Genomic DNA, 16,742 nt, shown 5'->3' on the forward strand with positions numbered 1-16,742 from the left:
CAGGGGCCCCCCAAGCTGTCAGTGTCCGCCCCTGAATTGAAGCCATCTTAATGATTTGTAGTGCTGATGGGTTCTCTAGAAGCCGTGTTGAGCAGGTCTACTATAAGGGAATTGACTTGCGTGACAGCTGCCATTTTTGTGTTTTCTTCACTTATAGCGATTTCTTCTCTTCCTGAGCCTCTGAAGCCCCAGCTTGCTGCCCCTCTCCAGCCTAGCCCTACTTCCCAGCCACCCCGCCAAAAACTGCCAGAGCCTCTGTTACCCACAGCGTTGCATCCTACTTCCCAGACTCCCCCAGCACAAAGCCTAGACCCTCCTCCGCAACCACCGCCTCGTAGCCGCTCCGCCCAGAACCTGCCTTCAGAGGAAGCACCTTCTCAAGAGGTAGGTCACCTGCTCACCATCACATGGCTAATGCTTTTCTGTTATCACTTGTATTCTCTGTTATCAGCCTCTATACATTTAGGCGGAGGAAGCCCATGTGTATGAACTGAAGAGACATATCTTCTCTATTTTTCATGACTTATCATATACATTGTATTCTGGGGTTGTGTAGGATCAGACAGCGCCTCTCGTATTCTAAGGTTGTGTGTGGTATTGCAGCTTTGCTCCATTCACTACAATAGGGCTGAGCTGCAATACCAGACGTAATCTGTGGAGAGGAAGAAAGTAGCCATGTTGTTCTTATTCTAGACGACCCCTTTTAATTTATTAATTTATCCATTTTAAGAGATGGGACTGGAACTGTACACGGGACAAACACTTATAACGTGCCAGTCATGATACAGAAGTGTAGGAAACGATCAAAAAAACAACCTAGTATTCCAGTTTCAGAGAATCCCTGTCTCCTGGTACAAAATACATTAAAAAAGTGTTTTACCCTCCCCGGGTCCAGTGCTGAGCCTCCGATGCTGCTCCCCATGTCCACAGGTAGTTTTTAGTTTTGTACCTCGGCCATTCACTTTGAGACGACAATAGGAGCCGTATAAGAAAACATGGCTGAGAATACAGAGACTTTTGACAACCAATTCAGTCTGGTTGCTTATGATGAACGCTGTTAGGCAATTTTTCCAATATGATTGTTAGGCGGGACATCACTATCCACCATTGTTGAGGGTCAAAATTAGCTGTGGCTAGGGAGCCTGCCATAGAGATGTGAGCTGCTTTTAGCATCTAAATGAATAAAATAAGCTACTGCAATGCCCTGGACATAGGGTAAGAGAGATGGCAAATACGAAGAACTATACTACATTTCTAATTGGAGGTACTTACTAATATGTATTATTATTATTATTATTATTACTACATATTGAGATAGGATCTTGGAGATGGGAATACCCCTTTAAGTATCTTTTGTCACGATACATACCGTTTTATGTATGGAGCTTCTCTCCATGGTCTAAACCTGCAGTGATATTCCTTCCAACCTTTCTTCTACTTCTCGCTAAAGTACAGTTCAGCTGCAGGATCAGACTACACAGTGTTTGTTTGTAGTCTGTTACCATGGAGACATATAGATCTGAAGTAGAGCTGCAGAGATAAAACGGTAGGAAGTTTTGTTTTTTTTTTATCTAGAATTTTTAGTGCTCCTTCAGTGTGACTTTAGATGCATTAGAGCAGCGTATAAAGCGGTTGCCTCGTCGGACCTAGACGGGTTTAAGGTTTTTTTGGAATTTCGGATCTGCATGTTGAGCTTATTACGCTGTGTATATCTGTATCTCTCTCTCTCTTCTCATCTTTTTTTCTTTAATATCTGTTTTTTTTATCACTAGCAGGAGCAACCGTCAGGGTAACAGGTACCTCAGTAATTTCACCCTACTTCCCATATTCCACCCCTAGCTTCATACGTCTCTCATGTGATAATCCGGATAACCGTCATTACCTCGGCAGTTTGCCGTCATGATAAAGAAAGGACAATCTATTACTTCTCGGTAATCTCTAAATTCTCCTCCTAAGATCTGAGCGCTTTTCTTGGCAGCGAGATCTGTTGTCAGTTTGTGCCAGGATCGATGCCCTGCCGTCAGCGCGGATGGTGGACCCGTGCTCGAGGGGCAATGTGTGAATGAGCCCTTATACTAGGTCTGTGCTATGCAGCTTCAGGCTCCTACCCGTGCTCTAATGGCCCCTAAAGGGCTTTCCTGCTTAAAAACAAATTAACTTTAAACGTGCTTAAAAGGATTGTCCACTATTTGGGAACATTTTGTTTTTATTTCAATGCATGTAGTGGGGTTAAAAATCATAAATTTTAAGTTAAACCAAAAAAGGCAAGATCTACAGGTTATGTCTATAAAATGGTGTCTTAATCTGAAGAGATCAGCCTGAGTCCTGACAGATCTACTTTGTCTCGGACGCAGGAGGCCATCAGCGCTGTGTATGAAGGGGCCTAGCTATAGAGCCGCACCAGTCAACCCCCTAAGCACACAGTGCTGGTCATGGGCCAATACAGAAAATGTTCTCCTGCGTCAGCCCGATCAGAATAGATCAATACAAGTCTATCTTTTTAAATTAAGCATATAAAGCGGATATAGAAACTCCACGCACCCCTGTTAAAATGTCAGGTTTTTGTCATGTAGAAAAAAAACTCCTACTCAGAAGAATCATTTCTGGACTTTTTCCACCTTGTAGCCCATAATCTAAAAAAATCTATTAAAAAAAAAAAAAACTGAAATCTTAGCAGGTGGAAAAGGAAATATAAAGAACTATCAGTACGGCACATCAAGAATTGGTGATCTTTGCCCACTCTTGCAGATAGTAGCCCCACAACTGTCATGATTGATAGGGCATCTCCCGTATACAGCACCCTCTTCAGGTCACCCACAGATTCAGTTGGATTTAGGTCTGGGCCATTTGGGAGGGTCGTTGTGCTGAAAGGTGAAATTCCTTTTCATCTTCAGCTTTTTATCAGAGGTCTGAAGGTTTTGTTGCAAAATTTGGAACTGTTCATAATTTCCGCAACCTTGACTGACTAAGCCCCAGTTCATGCTGCTGAAAAACGGCCCCAAAGCATAATGTTTCCTCCACCCTGCTTCCACGTGGGTATGGTGTTCCTTTAGTGATTTGAACCGAACATACTTTTTGGAATATGGGTGAGAAGTACAAACATAATCTCCATGCCTCCACCATTCTTCACTGTGGGTGTGGGGTTTTTCTTTCTGATTTTGACTTTTACAGCAGGATATTGGCTGGAAAAATGCTGCATAAAATACTTTGCTTTGTGTGCCTTATATACTACATTCTTTCATTTAATTGGATGAAAAAAACACTGCAAAAATGCTAAAATAATTATATGCTGCAGATAAAAAAAATAAAATTATTCAATTTGCTGGTACTCGAACGCTGAGTTTTTCCCCCAGCGAAAACGCAATGTGTGCAACAACACTTAATAGTTAGGATGATAGATGTGCACTTATTTAGCCTAAAACCCCTAAGTTTTCTATGGTAGACATAAACATTACATCTCCTGTGTACATTTCACTGGTGTCATTCTTTGTGATTTTACATGTATCGATGTCACTGGTAGTATTTTATCTCAGTCGTATCCTCATCCATGTACCGTCCCCATCTACAGCCTCAGCCTCTGAACCAGCTGGCGTAGCTCGTCTATCTAAACGGACATCTCCTTGACGAATAGATTGCTAGTGTAAAAGCCAAGAGAAGTCCTGCACTCTTTATCATGACTTGTTGCCTGCTCTACCATATTAACTCTTACAGCTGCAGAAATCAGTACTTGACTAATAAACAGCGGGTGATCGCCAGCTTTGTCATCTCATATCCATGAATGAGCAAAAATTGGACATTATGCAGTCATCAAGTTCCAATATTGATGTGGTTCTGTGTTTTACTTTTATCTAATTGTTCCCAAAATGAAAAGTCGCCCCTCTCCGAAGGATCAGAGATGTCTTGCTGATCTGATTACTCGGATCACCAGGAAACTTTGCACACCCATGTTGGATGTCGTGCAGGTGTGCATGCTCTGCATTCATTGTAAATGGGACTGCATTTAGAACTGTTCATGATTAACTCCACCTTGGCTAAAGCCCCAGTTGCAGCTACCAAAAAAAGGCCCCAAAGCACAATGCTGCCTCCACCATTCTTCACTGTGGGTGTGGTGTTTTTCAGCTGTAAAAAAATAGTGGCAGTAAAAACGCTGCATAAAATACTCATATTTTTGTGTGCCCTTTTACTTCAGTTTTTTCCTATTTATCTGATTGGATGGAAAAAAAACTGAAAAAATTGGCATGCTGCAGATTTAAGAAAAATAAAAATAAAAGCTTTGAAGGTTCAAGTTTGCAAAGAAAAAATAAGCAGCGTGTGGATGAGATTTCAGATTTATTATTCACTTTGCTGATACTGTGAAACACTAAGGGACTGCTGGTGACGAGGAGCACTATATTCTGCTTTTTTCGACAGTCTCTTTAACAATTATATTGAAATGGAGGCCGAGCAATGTGCACATGAACTCCATTCAACACTGGGCTCTGCAGAGCACAAGGACTAGATCCACTATCTCGTGTTCGCTGGAGTGCTCAGCAGTTTTACATTTAGTGTGATCAGTCAGTTATACCCTATCCCATAGATGGAGGATAACTTGTGATCTTGGGGACACCTATTTAAAGGGGATGTCCACTACTTTTTATTAGTTTAGAAATTGAACCAAGATGGTTCTTGAATTTAAAAAAATAAATAAAAATGCTCTCCTATCAGACCGCCACCGATCCTCCTTACTGCTTCTGGAGTCCCAGGCCAGTCTCTTGGCTAGCAGAAGACTGGGAGGTGAAGCACACAGCAGTACCAAGGAGCAGAGGAGTCCGGTAGATAAATGTTTTTTTTTTTTCTTTATTTTAGGACCACAATTGGTCCGCTTGTAATCTAATATAATGTAGTGGTCACCCCATTTAAGACTTTAATTCAGTTACACATTCAATATGGGACTGACTAGGAGATTTTCTTCCTTTTGATGTCGTCTGGATCAACATGACATAAATGGAGACCTATACCTGAAGTAATTTGCATATCATACACCAGCTTGCTAATTAGAAAAGCCAAAGCCTGTGATTACAGCAGCATCAGCGCTGATTGATGCAGTGTGTCAGTGTGTGCAGCAGAGCGGAAGCAGTGACCGTGTAAAAGCAGACGTAATATCCTGACAATTCCTCATTTGACATGTCTGCTTTACTGTGTAGTCTGGGACTTAGTCAGCAGAGTGCAGGCAGGTTAATAACTGCTGTAGTGTTACACTGTTAAAGGCCTTGACAAGGAAGGCTTGCGATACTATGTAAGGGTTTTTACTGTGCAGGTCTCCGGCAGCTCACATTCTGTAGATAGAATGGGCAGCGGGCCTATGGTGATGTCCAACTGGACTTTGTATCTGCTCATTCACAAAATTATATGGTGTGAGTCACTAGGAAAAAAGGATTTCTGCAAGAATCTCCAAATTAGTCACATTCATAGATCTAGTTACTTTGTGTCCCATATCCTTTACAAACCCAATCCTGTTCCTATTCTTTGGTTATGTTCATGGGGTGGACCTCAACCCTCCCTCCGCCCGGTAGTTTTAGTAAGAAATGATCCCATACAACATCGGCGCCGTACATGTTTTGTATCATTGTCTATGGGCGTGACCTTAAGATTTAGATGAAAGGAAGCAAGAAAGCTGCAGAGGTTAGTGACCCTTTTATTTTCTATGGGAAAAATCACTTCTCGTCTTTGCCTTTTTGACTATCGGACCACCCAAAGCTTTTTGGATTCTCATCCCAGTTCTTGCATGAATATTGCATGAGGTAGTGGAAGAACGTCAAAAACAAAGACATTTCATGTGGGTTGGTAGATCTTTTCATTTCTGTAGCCAGTGAATGGTGGCATCTTGGCATATAGGATGTTTTTTATTTATTTTTTTGGATGTCTGTTTTCCACCTAGCTCATTTCAGTGTTGGATATAGATGACTTATTACGTGTATATTTCATCTATTCTTCAGTTTTCTCTAATCTCCACGCTTTTTGTTATTCTTTCTTACAGAACCGATCTAATCAAGTCGGTGGCTTTAAAAGTCACTTTAACAATGTTCCATTTGTGGACTTGGCATTCCAACAACCTCCCATTTCAAAGCTGACAGTGCCCGTTCACATATCGCCACCATCAGTTTCACCATCGTTAATCCCAAAGGAGACAATACTGTTGCCTTCATCGGCAAATCATCTTCCTCTCCTGAATAATATGAATTGCATGCTTGCTGCTCCCCCTCCGATCCCGGCCCGCTGTGGGTCTGGGGACAGTCTGAGAATATCGCCCAACCCATTCCTCAATAGCACCAACACCTCGCACACGGCAAACCCATTCACTGAAAGGTCAGCAGAACCTGCAAATCCATTTACCACCCAGACCACCGCTGCAGCGTTTTTGCAGACCGATATATTTGATCAGACTCATTCTGTTAGCCAACCCGAGTTGCTTCAAAGCAAGCCAATGTTTACAGTGGGTCCAGCAGAAAAAAGTCTCTCCTTGCCTCACAACTTTTCCACGATGCCAGGCCCAAATCCTAAAGGTTGGGTAACGTTTGAAGACCCCACCTTAATTTCAAACAGGTCACTGCCCAGCAATGGAGTGGAACTTGATGGACTCTCCTTAATAAACCTTTCCCAGAAGTCTGGATTCGACAGCAACTGGAACACTCTCCCAGCGGGATCTTCACTTACTATGTCTTTAAGAAAGCCGCCACCCCCTCCGCGCATCCCGTCAAGGACAAAAGTCAAACCGCCCGCTACCAAAATGTCTGCAAACTTCTCTCAAAGTTTTGATTTTGCTGACCGATAACCGAAATGTTACTACTGACTTTCTCTGGTGTGCAATATGATGACCTAGGTGATCGAAGAATTACGTGGCTACCTAATGTAAACTCGCCCCAAACCACTATTTAATATCTTATATTTTCTGTTTATCTGGACGACATTTCAAATGTGACTTTATTTTTTTATTTTTTTTGTTGTTGTAAATTTGCATGCTTCCGTATAAAGCCATTCAAATGGAAGCTATCTGGATAGGACACCTTTAGATTGGCTTACTTCTTTGACACCCTATCAAAGAGGGTGCAAGTCCCGAAAATGCCATTTTGGAGGTCATCCAATTTTTAAAATGCTGCCTCAGAGTGTTGAGAGCAGAAAAAAGTGAGCAGCATATTCTCCAGATACTGTTTAGTCCATTTGAAACCGCTTTTAAGGATACATTTGTGTTATTGGGGGATTGTCTGGTTACAGGGTCCCTTACTGTTTATTTTGGGGGTTTTTTAGTATGAAACTATTATTGTATGCTTTAAGTTTACTGAGGTTACAGGTAAACCACTTTATTGCCACAAAAGAAAGGCAAATTTTAAATAAGAACCAAATGTGTGGGAGACTTTACAGTAGTTTAGACGAACAGATGACGTTTCATTGGTGAGTGATTTTTGAGCAATCGTCGTATTGGGTCCAAGCATAGCTTATCTGATATATCGTTTTGGGTGGATTGTGTGTGATACATCGAATGGTGCAGAAACATGTGCCCATGCACCACCACCCAATGGCTCCTCCAAGATACTCTGGCAACATAAAAAACTCCAAGTAAAGCTTGTATGTTCTTTAAAGATATCGGGCATTAATCCCACATTGTAATCACATTTAGGCTTTGTTCCAACTAATGTCTGCACAATCTCTGATCAATGTAATTGTCCATATCTATGATGCACCTTGCACTAGTCTTGTCTATTTTTCATAGGAGTCCTAGTTTTGAGGTCTACCAGCGCCTGTGCCCATCACCAATGCGCCCTATTGCACAGCCAGGCACATCCGCAGTGGGGTGTAATCTCGGCCTTACATGTTTGTAAAGATAAGCTTGCAATTGAGCTTCAGCGTTCCATACTATAATTTTGACAGTTTTTTAAAAGTCTCGTGGTATATCTACAGATATAGGTTGCTAGGTAAAATAGGACAAAATTGGCATTATTTGGCTTATTCTTAACAAGCAGCCATGCAGCCATGAATAGTTATGTATTGCACAGATGTAAATTTAGGAGTGTTGGCTTTGTCCGGCTTAATATTTGACATTACCATATATAAAATTTGCAATATATTATGACATGGCAGAGAGTAGGCTTTGTGATGGGACACGTTATCTACCTCTGGCATAAGCATTGTAGTCGGAAATAAAATAATCTGTATTTCTTTGCAAAACAAACTTTGTATTCAACTAAAATTCTCTGTATGTGGCATATCCTGCAGGAAAAGGGCATGGGAGCGCTGGTGAGTCTCACCACAATATCAATGTTTTCCCAAGGGCAGATTCATCAAGACTGGCATTTGTACATCAATGGAGGTAGATGTGCAAATTAAAGCAGGATTGTTTTTTAAGCCTCTTAATGAACTTGATGCAACTTTTGGACCAGTCACCTCCTGCAAAGTTTCTTCAAATTTTCACAAATTTGGCGAAGCATGTCCTAAAAACATCACACCGCAGACATTTGCAAAATTTTCACACCAGTTTTCTGGCACAAGCTAATGAATCGGCCCCATAAACTGTGCAATAATCCAAAATGGTGACAGTTTTTTTTTTCTCCTCATTACAGGGAACCATGTACGGACCTGTAACTTAGGTTGAGAATATTTCATAGATCTCCACTTTAAATAGTCTACAAAGTGATTTGATCTAGTGAATGCATTTCCTTAGGACTGCACTCAGGGTTACCCACGATGGCTTTGCAGGCCATTGTATAAAATACTTTTATTTTTCGGCAAACCATGGGGGGAAAAAAAATAGTTGGACTCTGGTTGCTAAAAGTAACGCGTTCACTTTTCATTGGCATTAATTTATTATATCTGTCTCATGTAAAAGCACAAAAGGTGCAGAGAAAATGTTGTGCCCTTGCCCATAAGATCTAGGAAAGCGGAAATCTGATCAGCCGCTATGACAGCTGCGTTACTATGTCTCCATGTTATATGGGGCACGTTACGTATAACCGCTGCTGTTCTGCACCACTTTGGAAGAGTCTCCATAAACCATCACTTGTGGGAAACCATTACTAATCCCACTGACAGTTTCCCATTTTACACTCCTTTACTTGTCTAGATGAAACTGGCACTGATCACACAATTGACTCCCGGTGGTCTCCGCCTGCCGTGTTTGTATCACGGTGCATATATGTATGATGCACTTTAATCGTCTCATCACATTTCAAAACCTTTTATATTACTGAGCTTCTGTACCGTGCCTGACTCACATAATCATCCGCTTGTGCTAAAACAGCCATAATTCCAATTTCGAGCTCATAATCCTTCGCCAACTGCGCTAATGTAGAGGTTAAGCCAATATTCACCGAGGACTGGTTGCTTGGTTGGCCACAATATGGCTGCCTCTGGTCTGAGTGGAGTACGTATAGGCTTTTATAACAGGGTCATCCCATGTAATATACATACGGCACTGTATAAATACACTATATACCCTAAACCTAGCCAGTAGTTTATATAAGTACACTGTATGGTTGTCTGGTCCAATTTGTGTGTTGTTTTTTTTCTCTCTAGACAATAATGAATTCAATTTACAGGTATGAATGCGTAATATATTCCAAAATGATAATAATATGCTGTATTTATGGGGCGGGGGGGGTATGTACATTCCTGCACAGATTTCCTGTATAGGACAGTGCATATGTGATTAAAGAGCATTTCTACCCTACACAGAGGGTTAAAGGGGGGGAACAAGTCTCCTTTCAAGCGTAAAAAGTTTTATCTGGTTATTTCTGTTGATGGGAAATTTGGATGACAATATGGAAGTCACCGCAGTACAATCCGCTATTGATACTTTGCTAGAAACTGCTTTGTGTTTGTTATGGCGGCTGAGGGGGTGTAGGAAAGTGTAGCGACCGTGTTATTTTAGTGGGCATCCACTTTTTAAGAAATGGTTAGAAGGGACAGCACTCTCCAGGTGGGCTTCACCCCCTCCCTTCTGCATTTTCGGACACCACCTGCAGGTCTCCTAGCCCCAAGCTTCATGGCCTCAAAGGTATATATGAAGATTAGTGACGATCGAGCGTGCTCACCACTCGATTGACATCAGGGTGCTTGTTTACGTATCGCGTCTCGCAGGTGCTCTAGCGCCATGCTGGAGACACCGGGCATTGCTTGCCATGCACGGTAATACCGTAGCCGACATGGTTACAGTATTACTGTGTATGGCAGGCAATGCCCGCATGTTTAATGGCTGTCTAAATGTCGCGTAACGTGCGGGGTGGGGACTCTGAGCATGGTGACTCAATACGTACCGCAACACCCCACTGTCACTCGAGTGTTGAGCGCGCTCGCTCATCACTAATGAGGACGACCATTTTGGATCAGGATGCTTTGCGGTCCATACTTGGTTTAACGGGTCAAAGCACGGATCAGCTGTGGTTCTCCTGACTTGATTGCCTCATAGCAATATATTAGGCTGCCATGTTCATGTAGTTAAACCCACGGCTGGTCCGTGCTATAGATGCACCTTTATGGCGGCCATATTAAGAAAAAAAAAAGCTGCTGTGGTAAATACTAGGTAGATTTGGGAAAAGTAGGTGACCTTCGTTGCGAGTTCTGAAGCCGGAATAGTCATCACTCAGCTTTTCCATACTGAAGAACAACCCTTATAGCATTTTTAACAATTCTTCGGATATGGCCAATTTATTTATTTTTTTTATTTATGGGAGAAATGCTTGATTAAAAATATTGACTTGTCGCAACATGATCCTTTCTCTAAGCTGTCAATGTGAATAATCCTAATAAACAAGCTTCAGGTAGAAAGCAAAAAACTATAGGCCATGTTTATCTACTCTAAAAAAGCAAATCTGGCATGGTTGCCCATAGCAACCAATCAGAACACAGCTTACATTCACTTACACTGCTCTGAAAGAATGAAAGCTGCACTCTGATTGGTTGCTAGGTTCAACTAGGCGACGAGTGAGGCCTACTAACTTCTAGGCCTCTCCAGCACATTAGATTTTAGCATATATAATAGCATGGAAGAAATATTTAATATATTCGCTAGATTTTTAAGGCCATATTTTGACTTCCAGATCATAGTGTAAGGGAGAAGGGAAAAATGTATTTTATATTGTGACTCTATCTTGTATATATTTCTAGAAAAGCAAATTGCATTGATGCTTCTAGAGAGCGGGGCTTCTATCTAGAATGACGTTCTGTAATCCTATGACTATTGTACATTATGTACGTATTTGAGTAGATCGTTGTCAGTGTGTGAATGGCTGTATATGGATGTGTTAACCGACCTCTATAAACATTGGCATCAACGGTCCTGCTCATATTGGATTGTTGGCGGGGCTTCTCAAATTTTAAAGGAATTTTCCAAGATAAGAAAAAACACAGCTGCTTTCCTAAAACAGCGCCACACTTGTGTGCAGGAAGTGGCTGGTGTTGCAGCTCGGTTATAATTTCTTGAAGAAGGTTGAGCTGCAATACCAGATATGGCCTGTAGACAGATAAGGGCACTGTTTCTGGGGGTAATTTATTTTTTGTAACCCTTTTAATTAGGTATATAATTGGAAGAAAACAAATATTCCTCTGTGACCGTTCTAAACCCATACTAGACGCCCTATATCGATCCTTCTTTTGAGGGACTGCCTCTCTAGTGTCTACCGGAAATGGTTCTTGTGCTGATTTATGGTGTAAAGTATTAATTTCTGTAGCTAAATAAATAAAATTGTCTGCCTGCATTATACAGATACTAATGGCGTCTCTCCGCCCCATTCTGCCTCATCCATCGTACTATGGATATGTTACTGATCCAAGCTCCATTCTCTACCGCTGAGGATACTGGGGGTGTTGCGTTCTGACCTGTGGTACACGTGATGAATTTCGTGTCTGTCCCATGGCTTCTGCGGTCTGTGTATGAGATTATATACTGACAGGATCTATCTGCAGCATTACATTATCAGTACAATGTAACCCGTGCTCTGTCTTGTGAAACACGTGGAGTGAGGTTGAAATAAAGAACAAAAAATGACTGATTAGAAACTGATTCTTTCATTATTTTTACTACCTAATGGGATCTTCAGGGGGTCTCCAAAAAAAAAAAAAAATTGAATAACGTCATAATACTTTTGTAAATAAAATGGCCGTTCTCCTGTTATAATGTGAATAACCCATCCATGAATGTAGATTGGACACTTGTGAATGGGAAGAATGAGGTATAATACGGCGTGCAGTTCCTAACCGAGCTGGCGCCAGCAAACTGGAAAGTGCTGTGGCCCATGGCTACAGGGGGGCCATTCCAACAAACTGAGGAGCTGAGCCCGCTCCATACTGCCAGCTGTATTATACAGCAGACCTAGAGTCTAATGCCTCGTTCACATTAGCGTTAAATCGGATGAGTGTAGTGCGAGAAAATCGTAGTTACTTACCGATAACTGTATTTCTCTGATCCCATGACGGCACCACAGAGAGAGGGATCCGCTCTCAGGGACCGGAAACCTACAGGTGATAAAGGCGGTACCTCTCTCCCACATCCGTTGGTTTACAGAGCATCACACAGAACTTTCAGCTGCAACTCAATTGGTTATACAAAATCCAAAATTAATCAAATTAAGCTTAATAGAGGCACCGTGTGGCTAAATGCTAAAGCTAATTAACTCACTCTAATGTGCACACCTGTGTGTGAAAGGGAGGGGATGTACTGGTGCCGTCTTGGGATCAGAGAAATACTGTTATCGGTAAGTAACTACGATTTTCTCTTTCCCCCATGACGGCACCACGGAGAGAATTACAAAGATTATACATTTAGGGAGGGACCACCGCCTCCAGAACCCTTTTCCCAAAGGTGAGATCTGAGGAGGAGGTCAAGTCTAGACGGTAATGTTTGAAAAATGTAGAGGGGGAAGACCAAGTGGCAGCTCTACATATCTGGTCTATTGAAGCTCCGGCTTTCTCCACCCAAGATGATGCCACTGCCCTGGTTGAATGGGCCCTTATGTCCTCTGGGATGGCTGCACCGCAAGAGGAGTAGGATAGGGTGATGGTGTCCCTTATCCATCTCGCCAGTGTGGCCTTCGATGCTTTTTGACCCTTCCATGGACCCTGAAAGCAGACAAACAGAGCCCTATCCTTCCTAAATCCCCTTGTGGTTATCAAGTATTGGACCGGGCATCTTTTTACATCTAAGGTGTGCAGTACCTCCTCCGTTTAGTTCTTAAGATTGGGACAGAAGGAGGGTAAGGAGATCTCCTGGGTCCTATGAAACTGCGACGGGACTTTGGGGAGATAGGCTGGGTCGGTTCTAAGGATTACCCCATCATCCAGTACTTGAGTGAAGGGTGAGTGGGCAGATAAAGCTTGCATATCACTAATGCGGCGGGCAGAAGTTAAGGCTATGCGGATGGAGGTCTTAAGGGATACTACTTTAAAGGGAGCCTCCGCTATGGGTTCGAAGGGAGATTTGGTTAGTGCATTCAGCACTAGATTTAAGTCCCGGGGGGGGGGGAGGGGTGCGTAGAGGGATCGGCCTGGATCTACTTGAGGCTCTAATGAGCCCCACTGCCTGTCACCGCACTGGTTCTGACCCCGGCATCCCACGTCGATCTAAAGGTACCTGCTGTAGGTTCCCCATCAGGGACAGGAAACCAACTGATGTGGGAGAGAGGTACCACCTTTTTCACCTGTAGGTTTCCTGTCCCTGAGGGCGGATCCCTCTCGCTCTCTCCGTGGTGCCGTCATAGGGGAAAGAGAAAAAAAATCACATTACACTCTGACCAATGTTATATCAGTGAGTAGGTGTATAGCGGGTGGGACTTTCTAAAGCAAGTCAATGGATGGTAGAGAAAAAACGGATGGCACACGGTTATGCATAAGCCGTCTGATTTTTACGCACACATCTCAAAAGGAACCTGAAATTTTATCCGTAGAGTACAGACAATTCACTGCCAGAAGTGTCAGAATAGATAAATAGAATAGATTGATATCCTGTATATACATAATTTCACAATCCCTTTATATATACAGCTGTGCTCAAAGGTTTACATACCCCAGCAGAATTTTTGCCTTCTTGGCCTTTTTTCAGAGAATATCAATGATAACACCAAAACTTTTTCTACGCTCATGGTTAGTGGTTGGGTGAAGCCATTTATTGTCAAACTACTGTGTTTTCTCTTTTTAAATCATAATGACAACCCAAAACATCCAAATGACCCTGATCAAAAGTTTACATACCCCATTTCTTAATACCGTGTATTGCCCCCTCTAACATCAATGACAGCTTGAAGTCTTTTGTGGTAGTTGTGGATAAGGTTTTTTATTTTCTTACATGGTAAAGCTGCCCACTCTTCTTGGCAAAAAGCCTCCCATTCCTGAAAATTCTTGGGCTGTCTAGCATGTACTGTGCGCTTGAGATCTCCTCAGAGTGGCTCAATGATATTGAGGTCAGGAGACTGAGATGGCCACTCCAGACCCTTCACTTTGTTCTGCTATTGCCAATGACAGGTCGAGTTGGCCTTGTGTTTTGGATCGTTGTCATGTTGGAACGTCCAAGTACTTCCCATGCACAACTTCTGGGCTGATGATTGCAAATTTGCCTCCAGTATTTGCTGATAAAGTGCTACATTCATCTTTCCTTCAACTTTGACCAAGTTTCCTGTGTCTTTGTTGCTGACACATCCCAAAACATTAGGGATTCACCTCTGTGTTTTACAGTAGGAGTGATGTTCCTTTCATCATAGGCCTTGTTGACTTCTCTCCAAATGTAACATTTATGGTTGTGGCCAAAAAGTTCAATTTTTCTCTCCTCACTACAAATTACATTGTTCCAGAAGTTTTGAGGCTTGTCTCTGTGCTGTTTTGCGTATTGTTAGATACTTTGTGGCATTTGCGCAGTAATGACTTGCTTCTGGCGACTCGACCATGCCGCCCATTTTTCTTCAAATGCCTCCTTATTGTGCCTCTTGAAACAGCCACACCGCAAGTTTCCAGAGTTTTCAGTATTTCAGCTGATGTTATTTGTGGGTTTTTCTTTGCATCCCGAACTATTTTCCTGGCAGTTGTGAACAAAATCTTTGTTGGTTTACCTGACCGTGGTCTTGTTTTTACAAAGCCCCTGATTATCTATTTGTTAATCACAGTTTGAACGCTGCTGACAGGCATTATCAATTCCTTAGATATCTTTTTGTATCCCTTTACTGTTTATACAGTTCAACTACCTTTTCCCGTAGATCCATTGACAATTCTTTTGCTTTCCCCATGACTCACAATCCAGAAACGTCAGTGGCTGGATGAAAGATGCAAGAGTCTGTCTGGATCCCATAAACTCACTCAGCTTGTATGCACACACACTTATTACAAGCAGACAGGTCACAGGTGAGGATGTTTCCTTTAGTAGCCATTGAAACCCATTTGTGTCACCTTCTGTGCGCGTTATCAGCCAAAATTACCAGGGTATGTAAACTTTTGATCAGGGTCATTTGGATATTTTGGATTGTCATTATGATTTGAAAAGAGAAAACACAGTAGTTTGACAATAAATGGCTTCACCCATCCACTAACCATGAATGGAGAAAAAGTTTTGGTGTTATCATTCATATTCTCTGTCTCCGGAAAAAGGCCAAGAAAGCAAAAATTCTGCCGAGGTATGTAAACTTTTGAGCACAACTATAATAAACTTGCACCCTTTAGTGCCTTTCATGTGGCTCTAACAGGTGTTTAGCCTGGATTTAACCCAATAAAATTTTTTTTTTAAAAAGACACTGGGTGGTTTAAAAAAAAAAAAAAAAAAGGGGGGGGGGGAAACCCATGTTTCATTCATTCATACCTACCAGGCTAAAACTCCACATGAAAGGGTCCAAGTCTATAATATGTGGGGGCATGTGATATTATACAACTGCAGGATATCTATATATTCTATGTATCATACTGTATATCTAATGTCTGTCTATTTATAGCTTTTCAGTGTCTTACAAAAGTATTCACCCCCTTGGCTTTTTACATATTTTGCTACATTACCAACTGTGTTTAAATATTTTTGTAATCTGATTTGTGTGTGATGCTTCAAGAATAAGTGGTGTAAGTTGAAGAGGTGAAGTGAGAAACATGCAGGCATGGATTAAATTTATGGGATCAAATAACTAAAAATTGGCACGTGCATATGTATTCATCCCTTTTGCTATGAAGACCTTAAAAATTTCTGGTGCATCCAATTCCCTTCATAAGTCCCATGCTTAGTGTCAGGACGTCCCCGTGTGCAGTGTAAGGGTATGTACACACTTTGCGGTTTTTGATGCGTTTCCGCGGCGTTTTTTAGACAAGCGGAATTGCATCAGATCCACAGTGCAGAGTGCTCACAATGTTAGTGAATGGGAAATCCAAAAACGCTGTGCACATGCTACGGAAAAAAAAACACGCAGATTCGCAGCATTTTATTTTCTGCAGCATGTCAATTCTGTGTGTGGAACTGCAGTATTTCTGCACCCATTGACTTGCACTGAGCCGGGCACTTCAGCAGCAAAACCGCAGATCGGGAGGAGGGAAGTGTGTGTGCGGTGACTGTGTGCGGGGTCGGCAGGGCTGTGTGTGTGTAGGCAGGCATCGTCCGATAGGACTACAAGTCCCATACGGCTATGCCTGCTGCAGTGATTGACACATTAGGACTACTACTGTCCATCATTAGCTGATCATCTGGCTAATGTGTTGAATGTAAAAAAAAAAGTGTCACATGGCTGTCAGTATATACACTTTACCTTTATCAAGAG

General features: G+C 42.1%; 1 long non-coding RNA gene across 2 annotated transcripts; it reads left to right on the forward strand.

The window, feature by feature from the left end:
• Window positions 1-202: 202 nt before the first annotated feature.
• On the forward strand, window positions 203-12,027 carry LOC141097400 (uncharacterized). Of its 2 annotated transcripts, XR_012233945.1 has the most exons (3): window positions 215-384; window positions 1,773-1,796; window positions 6,017-12,027. It is a non-coding gene; the product is annotated as an uncharacterized lncRNA (long non-coding RNA). The 2 variants fall into 2 exon arrangements; XR_012233944.1 differs by lacking the exon at window positions 1,773-1,796 and having other exon boundaries at window positions 203-384.
• Window positions 12,028-16,742: the final 4,715 nt, after the last annotated feature.

The sequence above is a fragment of the Dendrobates tinctorius genome, unplaced genomic scaffold (genome assembly GCF_039654945.1).
Source record: "Dendrobates tinctorius isolate UK_male_01 unplaced genomic scaffold, ASM3965494v1 ptg000084l, whole genome shotgun sequence".
NCBI classification, from domain to species: domain Eukaryota; kingdom Metazoa; phylum Chordata; class Amphibia; order Anura; family Dendrobatidae; genus Dendrobates; species Dendrobates tinctorius.